At 40.4% G+C, this 10,774-nt stretch overlaps 1 long non-coding RNA gene across 1 annotated transcript; it reads left to right on the forward strand.

Moving 5' to 3' along the window:
- The first annotated feature begins 1,565 nt into the window (after positions 1-1,565).
- Positions 1,566-10,123, forward strand: LOC142796125 (uncharacterized). The gene is made up of 3 exons (XR_012893564.1): positions 1,566-1,619; positions 4,723-4,808; positions 6,030-10,123. It is a non-coding gene; the product is annotated as an uncharacterized LOC142796125 (long non-coding RNA).
- The last annotated feature ends 651 nt before the right edge of the window (positions 10,124-10,774 follow it).

The raw sequence follows: 10,774 nt of genomic DNA on the forward strand, positions 1-10,774 counted from the left end.
AGAGAGACAGGACGAGCGCTCGTCTATCTCCCCTCTTTACTCTTCCGTCTTCGTCGTCCTCGCAGTGTACCCAAAAAAGCTGCCTTACCAACAAGCCCAACTTTCAGTATTATTGCAAGGGGGCACTTGCTTGTGTAGGGGCACTTGCTCAGAATTTAACGGTAATACTTAGAATCCGAATTATAGTGGTAAATATTACAATTCATTCTTCAAATATGACCATCTAGCAAGCTTTGAACCTTAGAATATTGTTTTTGCAGCCTTTTATACGCTACAGTTGAAGAGGAACTACTAGCGATTGCTGCCGATTTACCACTCTATATGTCGAATTGCACAAACTCTTTAGGGGCAGAATTCTAGAATGCTCGTATATAACTTGACTTGGTCTAGATGTTTAAAATTCATGACCCTAATGTAGTTAAGTTTTCATAAATACATGCTCTGTTAATGTAACTTTCATAGTCTGTGTGTTGCTTTGGAACACCAAACTGACCATCCAAATCAAAACTGAAAAAAAAATGAATAAATTAATAAGTGAACCAGATTGTACAACTCGAACTCGGTAGCACTGACTCGTTTATGGCTTATGTTAAATATCCCAAGTGAATCGGGAGATATTCTATTCAACTAATACTGGCCTGGTTGTGACAGTGTGTTGAATATTAATTCAACGCACAAATCACAAACTGGTTGAAGCAAAATTAATTTCATTTTTATTCATTCTGTTCAAATTATGGTTCAGTTTGAGTGAATTATACGTGGTTCATAATGGTTTCTAAGAATTTGAAATTTGAAAATGGGAATTGTAAAAAAGGCATCTATGTTTTTATCTATAAAACACGTATCTCTTATTCTTATGTCTATTTGTGTAGCTGTTTAGTTTTTTGTATATTAATGAAAAAAAAACAGATTTGAGAAAGCTTTTCCATTTGTAAGTGCTTTTTGCCATTGACCAGCTGTCTTCACTAATATGGGCAACATAATGATTGGCAGGAATCTGATTCACAAATGTAGTTTGTGTAAAGAATGCTCAGAAGAATATGGCCTTTTTTTTTTGTCAGATGGTGAGGAGGGAGAAAGCCTTTATTTGGTAGTCCACTGCCACTGAGTGATACAGCTAATCAGCACAAAAAAATTATGCCATCACAATTATGTCAGTAAATTCAGCTACTCCCATGAAATGAAAGTGGTAATTCTCTTGTTCCAAATGCATATGAACAGTTGCCCCAGGCTGCTCAGAACAGTTGCATAACTTTGTTGAGATTCAGATTCAGCTGTAGTTGGTTGTTCTGTTCTCGTTTGATAGAATTGAATAGTTCACTTTTTGTTATGGTTTGGACACATTGGTAATATGCGTGACAAGTGTATTATAAATTTCCATAAATGGCTCTCGTCAATCAAATGGAATGTGTTTAAGCACTATGATAAATCCAAGCTATCATTCAACGCTTGCTTTCAGCATTCCTTTCCTCACAGGCATAGCTGCTTACACAGAACCATCGAGTCGTGCTACTGTGCATGCACTGTCTGAACTCCTTCTCAATGTCTGCCAACTTTTCGGCCACACTTTACTCAGTGCAAAGTAAAACCTGCTTTTTCTGCATTGATTCCTCTCAATGGTAAGCTGCTTTTCACACTTTAGCTACTTTGTTTATATGTATCATGCTGAAAGGAGTTAATGTGGTTTCTAAGAAAGTCATTGCTTTTGTTTTATTATTCATGGTGTTTACTTGTGTTTCCAAGCTTATTGATCAAAGCTGTGGGCATATTAAAGTACTAAATAATGGGACTTATTTTGGGAGGCTGCCATGGTACCTTTGCAGCACAAGAAGCACGATTTCTGGGCGGACGTATGGCTGAGCTCTTTAAAGACGAATGGCACACCAGCTTTGTCCTGAGTGTGACCAATGGATAGTAGCTAGATACTGATAGGGCATTTTTAAGCAGTTCTAGTTGGCTAAACTAGTGATATCTGCCAGAGTGTCTAACTCACAAGCCTGTTGGAGAGAGCAAGTGTGCGCTGACAAATGTACTGGTGGTTTAGGAAACAATGATGTACACTGGTACACTCTAAAAGACAGAGTATTTAGGGGTATTTTTGTCACAAAACAATCTTCGTCATCTATTTTACTTGCGTTTTTCTTTTTGAAAACTCAGCCCTTGCCACTTTCTTATCAAGAATGCTGTCATGCTGCTACTTATTAGAACTCACATTGTTAGTTCTCATTAATACTTTGTCTAACAAAGAAATATGAGCCTTAAGTTTACACTCCCTTCATGTCACGCTGATAGCGCACATGACGTTTTATCACCTGGAAGTGCTGGGACTACGGTGGTAATGCAAGAAAAGCATTCAAAGTAGATAATGGTTATAGTCTAGAGGTAAAAGTACTTTCCTAATTCTCTTTTCTTTTTTTTGTTACAGTATTAAGTGTTGCAGTGAGTCTGACTCAGGCATAGAGAGTGTTTAAAACAGCAGAAATGTAATGTGGCATGTGCACCCAATGCCTCTTCACATGAATGAAAAAAACAACACAAAACAATAAAGCGTGCCTTTTGATTTATATTGCAATTACAGTAAAAGCTTGTTAATTCCAATTTTTGGACCACAAAAATGTTCAAATTAAACCTTTTATGTCTGCTTATATTTTTGACATGGGGATATAAAAATTGATTGTGGTATATTGATATAAATTACAAAAGAAATAGCCTTAAACAAATTTTATCAAAATCGGTCGAGTAGTTTACTTAAAAAAGTGGGCCATATATGTCCCACTGACTTACGAGAGAGTTTTCCAAAAAGTGGGAATACATTGTCCCACTGTCTCATGAAGACCCCATCTCCCAATTGCATCAACAGGTATTTGATATGAAACAGCCAAAGCAAGTGGCACCGTGTATCACTTCTAAAATTGTAAAGAGGACAGTTCTGAGTGCCTCCTTTCAGCAGGAGAACACCACCTCAAATTGCGCCTTTTATAAGCCTTATTAGTACTGTGGTCTGTTCCTGTAAAGCTTACTTCACCACATGCATAAACCACTTTTTTATGGTCATTTGGCTGTCCTTGCTTTTGCTGTCGAAATTTTTTAGTACAGATGTTGTCCCTGAACATCCTCCTACTTTTCAAGGGGTGGATGATATCAAGAAAAATGTTTCCACACATCAATTTCTGCAATTGCACTGAAGGATGAGCAGGACAATTTCACAGAGGATTGTTTCGATGTATTTATTGGGCAAGTTATTATGCAAATTTAAAAGAAGATACATGATGACTGGAAGCCAAAGTCACCTCTCTGGAAAAACAGAATAAGAGGAAATTACCCGGCATTTTAATTGGTAGGTTCTATCTTAAGAATAGGAAAATTTAGAAGCTGTTATTAAAAATTGACCAAAATTTCATGCCATTTTAGCACTACATCCACCCTTCGAAAGAGTGGTAAAACAATTTTCCTCTAGATTGTGAAGACAGGTAAGATTTGAGCGACTTAATATTGTGCAAATTGTAACAGTTAATGTGGGTGAAAATGTTTTCTCTAGACGAAAAAGTGAGACGTATGTGTGTCTTGCTGTCGCATAAAGAGAACACAATGCCGAATTATCGAAAGGATCAAGAAAAACAATAAACAAGTGTTTATTTCAATGCTTTCTTGTTTTCTTGATAAATACGTATATCTAGTACTTATCTTGTATAAGTGCCATGATTTTCATCATTCATGACTTCATTGGCGATCTCACCATGACTCAAGACCTACGTGTCTCAAGCCAGATTGTGCTTTGGACCCATCCCTTATTATGTACCAACAAGACCAATACCTTTCTGTGGCAATAGTTTTTGTCACCAGAAAAATGACGAGCAATTGATTTTTTCTCGATCACAATGTAGCAAATGAGCTTTATGATAGCATGCGAACTGCAGCTAAAGTCTTCATGTTCAACAGCTCCCATTATATTTGAGTTTCATGACAGTGCTCATCCATAGCCCGAAGTTGCAACGAAGCTACTGAATTCTACATTCACTGTGGGTAAAACCGTGGTTGCTGAATACGCATTCATAGCGTCCGCGAAGTTTCAGTTGTTCGCAAATGCCATTTTTGCTCTTTTGTGTCGCAAATTTTCGTTGCTTCATGCTTGGCGTGTTTCGAGGACTCTCAAAGTTAACTAGGTTTCAGTCAAATATCACCAAATTAATGAGATTTTAATTCTATTAAGCAATACATATGCTGGCTGTGACCAAAGAACACGACATTTAAGTTATCCAATTTTTCGAAGTAACAAGGGTCGAATTAATGAGCTTTTAGTGTATAAGATAGTAACTTTTGCATTACTTTTAAAAGGAGAAATTGTATACTTTTTCTCAACTCGAAACAAACAATATATTTTCTCGGTCATGACATCATCTATGACAGTGTCCTTCCCTTCCCCTGCAAAGTTTACCGAGAGGAGAGCAAGCAATTTCTAGCAGCCTTTGAAATCAAATTGGTGAGTTTCCTGCTGCATAGAGTGCTTTAATAGGTGGTTCAAATTTTACCGGAGCCTTGGCTACTGATTGGCAGTATTTTTTGGCTATGTTAAAAAGGTGCTGTAGGGCCCCTTTCAACTACACTTTGAGATATTCGAAAATTCATCTGTTGTTTCTATATGTCATTTGACTGTTCTTAATCGTTTGTATTGTTTGTTTGTTGATGGAGCTGTTGGTTCTTCTACTATTGTTTATTCTTTAGAGGCCTTCACTCAGGAAGCAAAGAATATGTTGTCAAGTGCTGTGGGACCTGTATATGCATCTGGCATCCTGGCAGCATTTTCTTCTGTATGTTCAGTTTTTTTTGCACCTATATGCGTATCGAAGTAATTTATAATTATACTTTCACCCTAGAATATTTTTTATATCAATGAGATTAAGCAAGTCTATTGCATTTATAATAGTGTAGCCGTTACATGGTGGTAGTTATTCTGCAGGGATCCTTTAAGAGGGTATAGCATAAGAAAGCAAGTAAAAACACCTTTCTTTTTAGTTTCTTTGCTAGAAGATAATGCACAGTGTGAGAAGTGAAATCATGTAGGGCCAAACACATAGGAGCGATTAAAGCCATTTAAAGATAGTACAGAATACTGCATCCTCTGACGTAGAAGGAGCCTGTTTACGGGTTGTTTTCCATCATTACTTTGGCTGTTATGTATTTTTAATGATAAGTATGACTAAGTATTCTTATTCTGCCACTTTCATAAGTTGTGGTGGCAAATTTCCCACCAAGGATGCTTCTGTAGTATAATCATTGGTTTTTTTTGTGAGGACTGTCCCTTCATGTTTTTCAACATAAAATGACATTTTCTCAACATCACTAATCTTTAAATTTTGAACCTAGATGTACCTTTTTGATACTGTCCAAACCTTGCTGAAACTGTCTTATATTATGCTGAATTTCCCACCAAATAGTCTCAACATAAAACTTAGAATTCTGAAAGAAAAAAAAGGCAATTGGAAAATTTCTCCTGCAGTATGGGGTAACGAATGGTTGCAGTTAAATTTAAACGTATGCACGAAGACAAGAAACACGAGGACAGTGCTGACCATTCGTTTTGATTGGGCTGAAAGCCAGTGTCATGTCGCAGTAGTGTGCAGAATTTCACACTCATGCTGTTTGTTTTTTTTTTTTTCGAAAAAAAAAATGTATGCTTTCAATTTTACATCCCAGCCTTAAAGTTGACTGTAGAAAAAGTTATACCTTTTGGGGGCCAAAAGCATTTATAATCAGTACACAAGATTTAACAGCAAAACATGAAACAGCTTTTGAGATATAAAGCTAAAACAAAAGTGATGCTTTTACCCTACCATACCCCCTAAATATTTTCTGTTTTTTCAAAGCAATCTTCCTTCTAAGTTAGTTTATTAAATATAGGTAGGAATAGTATGATTTTGCAAGAAGCTTATGTTAAGCCACTGTCTTCTTTTGAAATACATAGGGACAGGTTAGGAAGAGCATCTAGTTGCTATCAATTCATTGCAACGCAACCTTGACTTTTTCTGCAGGAATCTGATTGCAAGGAGTTGATGGCCTTTTTGAGGAACCTTCTCTTTGTAGTGTCGCTTTGTGAACTTCCTTTGTCATGTGTGGAGAGCATCTTCATTGAGCTTAGGTATGTGTTGCAGTTTTTCGTAGCACTGTGTGTGTGTGTGTGTCTTTCTCTTCTATGTCCTTGCTGTGGTGCGCTATAGCCATATGAATGATGAACCCCAACCAACTAGCCTGGCAATGTGCCTTAGCAGTTTGTTGCTTCAGAAAATTCTTTTTAGGATCAGTGTGTAATGGAAGGGTGAAACATACGAAAATTTTTGAAAGCTATTTTTACCCAATTCAAGTTGGAGCAACAGGGTGTGTGATAGTGTGTATGTTAGCAATGCGTGGATACTAATTAGTAGCCTAAGTGACCGGTGGTGGTGGTGGTGGTGGTGTTGTAGCAGGTGGAGTTAGCCTGGCCTGCATGGCCGGCAATTGTTCCGCCTGAGCATCTCCTGAATTTGAAAATTGTCACCACGTGTCAGACAGCCCAGTGTCTCGCAGGAAGACCAACGAAATTCGTTGCACGTTCCTCCTAGTTGCTGCGGGTCCTTCAGGAAAAATAACGTCATCAACTGTCCGGTGCCTATGACAGCCTTTTTGCAAGGTGCGGATCATCACTGCTCTTTGCTCATCAAACTGTGGGCAATGCCAAATGAAATGTTCAATATGCCCGATGTCACCGCAGAAGGCACAGAACGGGGAAGTGTATGTCCCGGTCTTGAATGACCAGGCCGAGGTGTATGCAGAGGCGGTTCTTATGTGGTACAACAGCGTCGCTTGTTCACGAGAAAGTCCATGAATTACACATGCTTGGTGTGGAAACTTGTAGATCGCCTTGAAATGATTGCGTATCACATCTTTGTTGTTCTGGTAAGTCTTGGGAGTTCTTACTTTTGGAACAGATGTTCGTGCTTCGCATGCAAGGACATCAGCCTTTTCATTGCCTTCAATGCCAACGTGGGATGGGATCCACTGAAACTTTATATTAAAACTTGCTAATTAGGTGTTTAATTAGTGCCAGAGATTTCCTGGTGAACTTTTCTTTAGGTAGGCCACGATGCAGTCTTTGTAGCGCCGATTCGGAGTCCATCAGCACTACAACATCTCGTGCAGAAAAGGATCGCGATTTTCGCAAAGCCGCTTAAGTGACCGTTTTAGTGGTTTTAAAAATATATAAGGACTATACATTGGATATCTTTTAGTTCGCTTTTTTTGTGTTTGTAAAATCACTGAATTAATAATGAATGCAAGTTGAAGGTGGGCATCAGGCCTGGGCAAAGATACTTGAAAAAGTATTCCGGAATGCAGATATCAAAATACATATGTTGTAAGTCTAGAATACAGATAGTACTGAGATACACTTGTCTTTGATGTAGCGGGATATTTCCAAGATGATTTTGCAAAAAGACGAAAAAAGTATCTCGCAATACAAAGTATCTCGCAATACAGACACAGCACTACAGATACTGACATACTTTTTTAAAAATTTCAGTGATGGTCACACTCAGCAAAAACATTTAATAAATGCAGCATAATATTTTAAATGTTGCAACACATAAAACTTTCAATTTATTTTTTTATGACATACTGCCTTCCGTAAGGTATTGCTCATATTCTGATGCACCATTTGGATGTACCTTCTGGGAATAAATGAAATGTATCCGAGCTCAATGAAAGTTATGACATCTTACAGAGACACAGCTATACCAACGGAAATAAAAATAACATGTTTCTTCCCCTGAGATGTACTTTGAAGTTTGACGTTGATGTGACCCAGTAATTACTTTTCCACAAAATTTTCATTCTGCTTTGAGCACCCAAACATTGAAACTGTCTTCTATGAGTTCAAAAATGTGCCATCCCGTATAGACTATGCTGCACAGCCATCACTGTTCCCCATTGCTCGATCTTATGATGTGGGCTTCGGTGGTGCAATGCTTGTCGCCATTCCCAAGACTGCAAGACAAGTTGAGTCGAGTTGAGGGCTATATTGTCCTACTGTACGACGAGATGCCACTTAAGTACAGTGTTGTCAGACGAGAACTGTCATGCCCGCAAAGGGCGCGAACATTTCATTGTGGCCGGTGCAGGGATGACTGGTCATCGAACAGTCATCACGTTAAAGGGCACCTCACCTAGTGGCAACGCGTACTGACATGAGAAGGAATAGTTCCCTGAAAAGTGACTAGGCAGGGACAAAATGGGAGCTTCGGCATTCCATGGTAGAACAAATCGCTAATCGCTTTGATCTATTTCAAAACACCACCAGATGACTGTGGATTCTGCTTTTTTATCTATTTGTAGTGGAATCCACTATCTCAAAACTACACTGTTCAGACATTGGTTTTCTTAAAATCAAGTTCTTGCGAAGTTATATGGTTCAAGCCCTCCTTGGTCATTCCTGCCAGCTTTCTCAGAACAGAAAGTGGGAACAGGAACAGTTGCTCATTTCATAGAGGGCTCACTGGGTGCTGCCATAATCCTTTCTGGTCATCAGCATCATTGTCATGACTTATAGTGTGTACCTTAAATGTGCTGTGCCGTGATGGCAGAAAAAGAATATGTGGTCTGGAACGCACTAGTTCTATCAGCGTCATCGTCATGGCATTAGGGGTACCTTGAATGTGCTGTGCCGTGATGGCAGAGAAAGAATGTGTGGTCTGGAACTCGCTAGTTCGTCATAAGTGTCGTCATCGTCATGGCGTATAGGGGTACCTGGAATGTGCTGTGCCGTGATTGCAGAAAGAGAACGTCTGGTCTGGAACGCGCTAGTTCTTCGTCGTCATCATCATGACATATAGTGTGTACCTTGAATGAGCTGTGCCATGATGGCAGAAAGAGAATGTGTGGTCTGGAACGGGCTAGTTCTTCATCGTCATCAGCATCATCATCATGACATTTAGTGTGTACCTTAAATGTGCTGTGCCATAATGGCAGAAAGAGAATGTGTGGTCTGAATTCTACTAGTTCTTTATCGTCACCAGCGTCATCGTCGTCATGGTGTGTCACAACAGACAGCAGACATGGCTCAACACTAAATTTCTAGGAATGTATGCCATTTGAACCCAGCATCATTGTATGGTCGTCGAGTATTAAAAGAGCTACGCTGGTTCTTGAAACTCTTTTACTAAAACACACTATGCCAGTTTCATGCTGGGCAAGGAACTTTGTTAACATATTGTCACAAGCATAATAGCTTTTATTGCGCGATATCGCTGCTGCCAGAATTGTATGTGCTGCAATGAAAAAAAGACGATAAAGATTAGCACGCAAAAGGGGGCGATGAGCTCACTTTGTCAAATGGTGGTATTCGCCACTGAAGTTCGTAACCATGAGCTCAGTCTTCTTGTGTTTCAACTGCACTATGCCACGGGTGATGCAGATTTGCAGAGCCAAGAGCTCTGACAAGTTTGCTTTGGCAATAGGGCTACTACTGTTGTCTATGTCGTTTTTTACAGTTACGAACGTACTGGTTTGCGGCGGAAGTGTGATGGCTTCATCCACAATACCAAGTACTGCTCCTTGCGTAGTGTTTGGACATGGACATGGACATGGTGTTTGGACATGGTTAGGAGCGATTCTCGAAGGTTACTAATTGCACCGTGTTCGCGCAGAAAGTCCATGCTGAGGATGACTTTCTAGGAACATTCGCGCAACACGATGAATGACGCAATGAATGTGGACTCATGGATTTGTAATCTGGCAGTGCATCTCCTGATCGGTCTCAAGAGGTGACCTTCTGCTGACGGCAGGTTCAATCCGTGCTCCCAGGGAGTAATAACCTTCCTCGGTTCAGTGATGATATTCTTACAAGGAAACGTATATTTACAGATATTTACAACGATTACACGCGATGACAATGCCTGGCGCACTGGCGGGCTGGAACCAGTCTCTATCCACTTCGTAGTCTTTTCTTTCAGCCAGGGACCCTCTACCGCTTTATGCCCCAATCCCACTACTGCCTTGTGGCACTACCCCGCGGCGTTAAAGCGCCGACGCGGCGTTAAAGCGCCGACCCGGCGCTTGTCACGAAAGGGGAGTGTTGGGTGACACATAAGGCTTCAGTTACGACGTGCACAACAGTGGATGGTGGTGGCATTGAGTGCGCTTCATCGACGACTCGCTGTATCTCGTAGGTGAGGTTGGTGATCTTGCAAAGGACTTTGTACTGGTCCGTCATCCAGCGAAATCAAAAGTTTTTCTCGAGAGGCCGATGTGACGACATGGGGTCCACAAGAGTACGAGAGAACCTGGTCGCATACGAAACTTCGCGGTGGTGACCGATCGCTATCGATCTTCTCTGAGAGGCTGAGAAAGCATGAGCTCGTTCTTGGGCAATCTGTCGTGCTGCGTCGGCTCGCTCTATGGCATCCGCGGACGTATGTGACAGGGGAGCTTGAACCAGCGGGAAGCAAGAGGGAGAGATGGTTCCCGTCCATAAAGAAGGTAGAACGGAAAATAGCCTGCGGTGTCATGTCTGGAGGAGTTGTAAGCGAAGGTGACGTAGGTAATGTTGCGTCCCAGTCACGGTGGTCTTGAGAAACATACATTGACAACATGTTTGTGATAGTGCGATTCAGGCGCTCTGTAAGTTCATTAGTTTGTGGATGGTATGCCGTTGTGAACTTGTGGTTCGTGGAACAAGAACGTACGATATCCTGGACGACGCGAGATAAAAGTATCGGCCTTGGTCAGTAACGAGCTGTCGAGTGCC

Source organism: Rhipicephalus microplus, unplaced genomic scaffold (assembly GCF_043290135.1).
Source record: "Rhipicephalus microplus isolate Deutch F79 unplaced genomic scaffold, USDA_Rmic scaffold_1150, whole genome shotgun sequence".
NCBI classification, from domain to species: domain Eukaryota; kingdom Metazoa; phylum Arthropoda; class Arachnida; order Ixodida; family Ixodidae; genus Rhipicephalus; species Rhipicephalus microplus.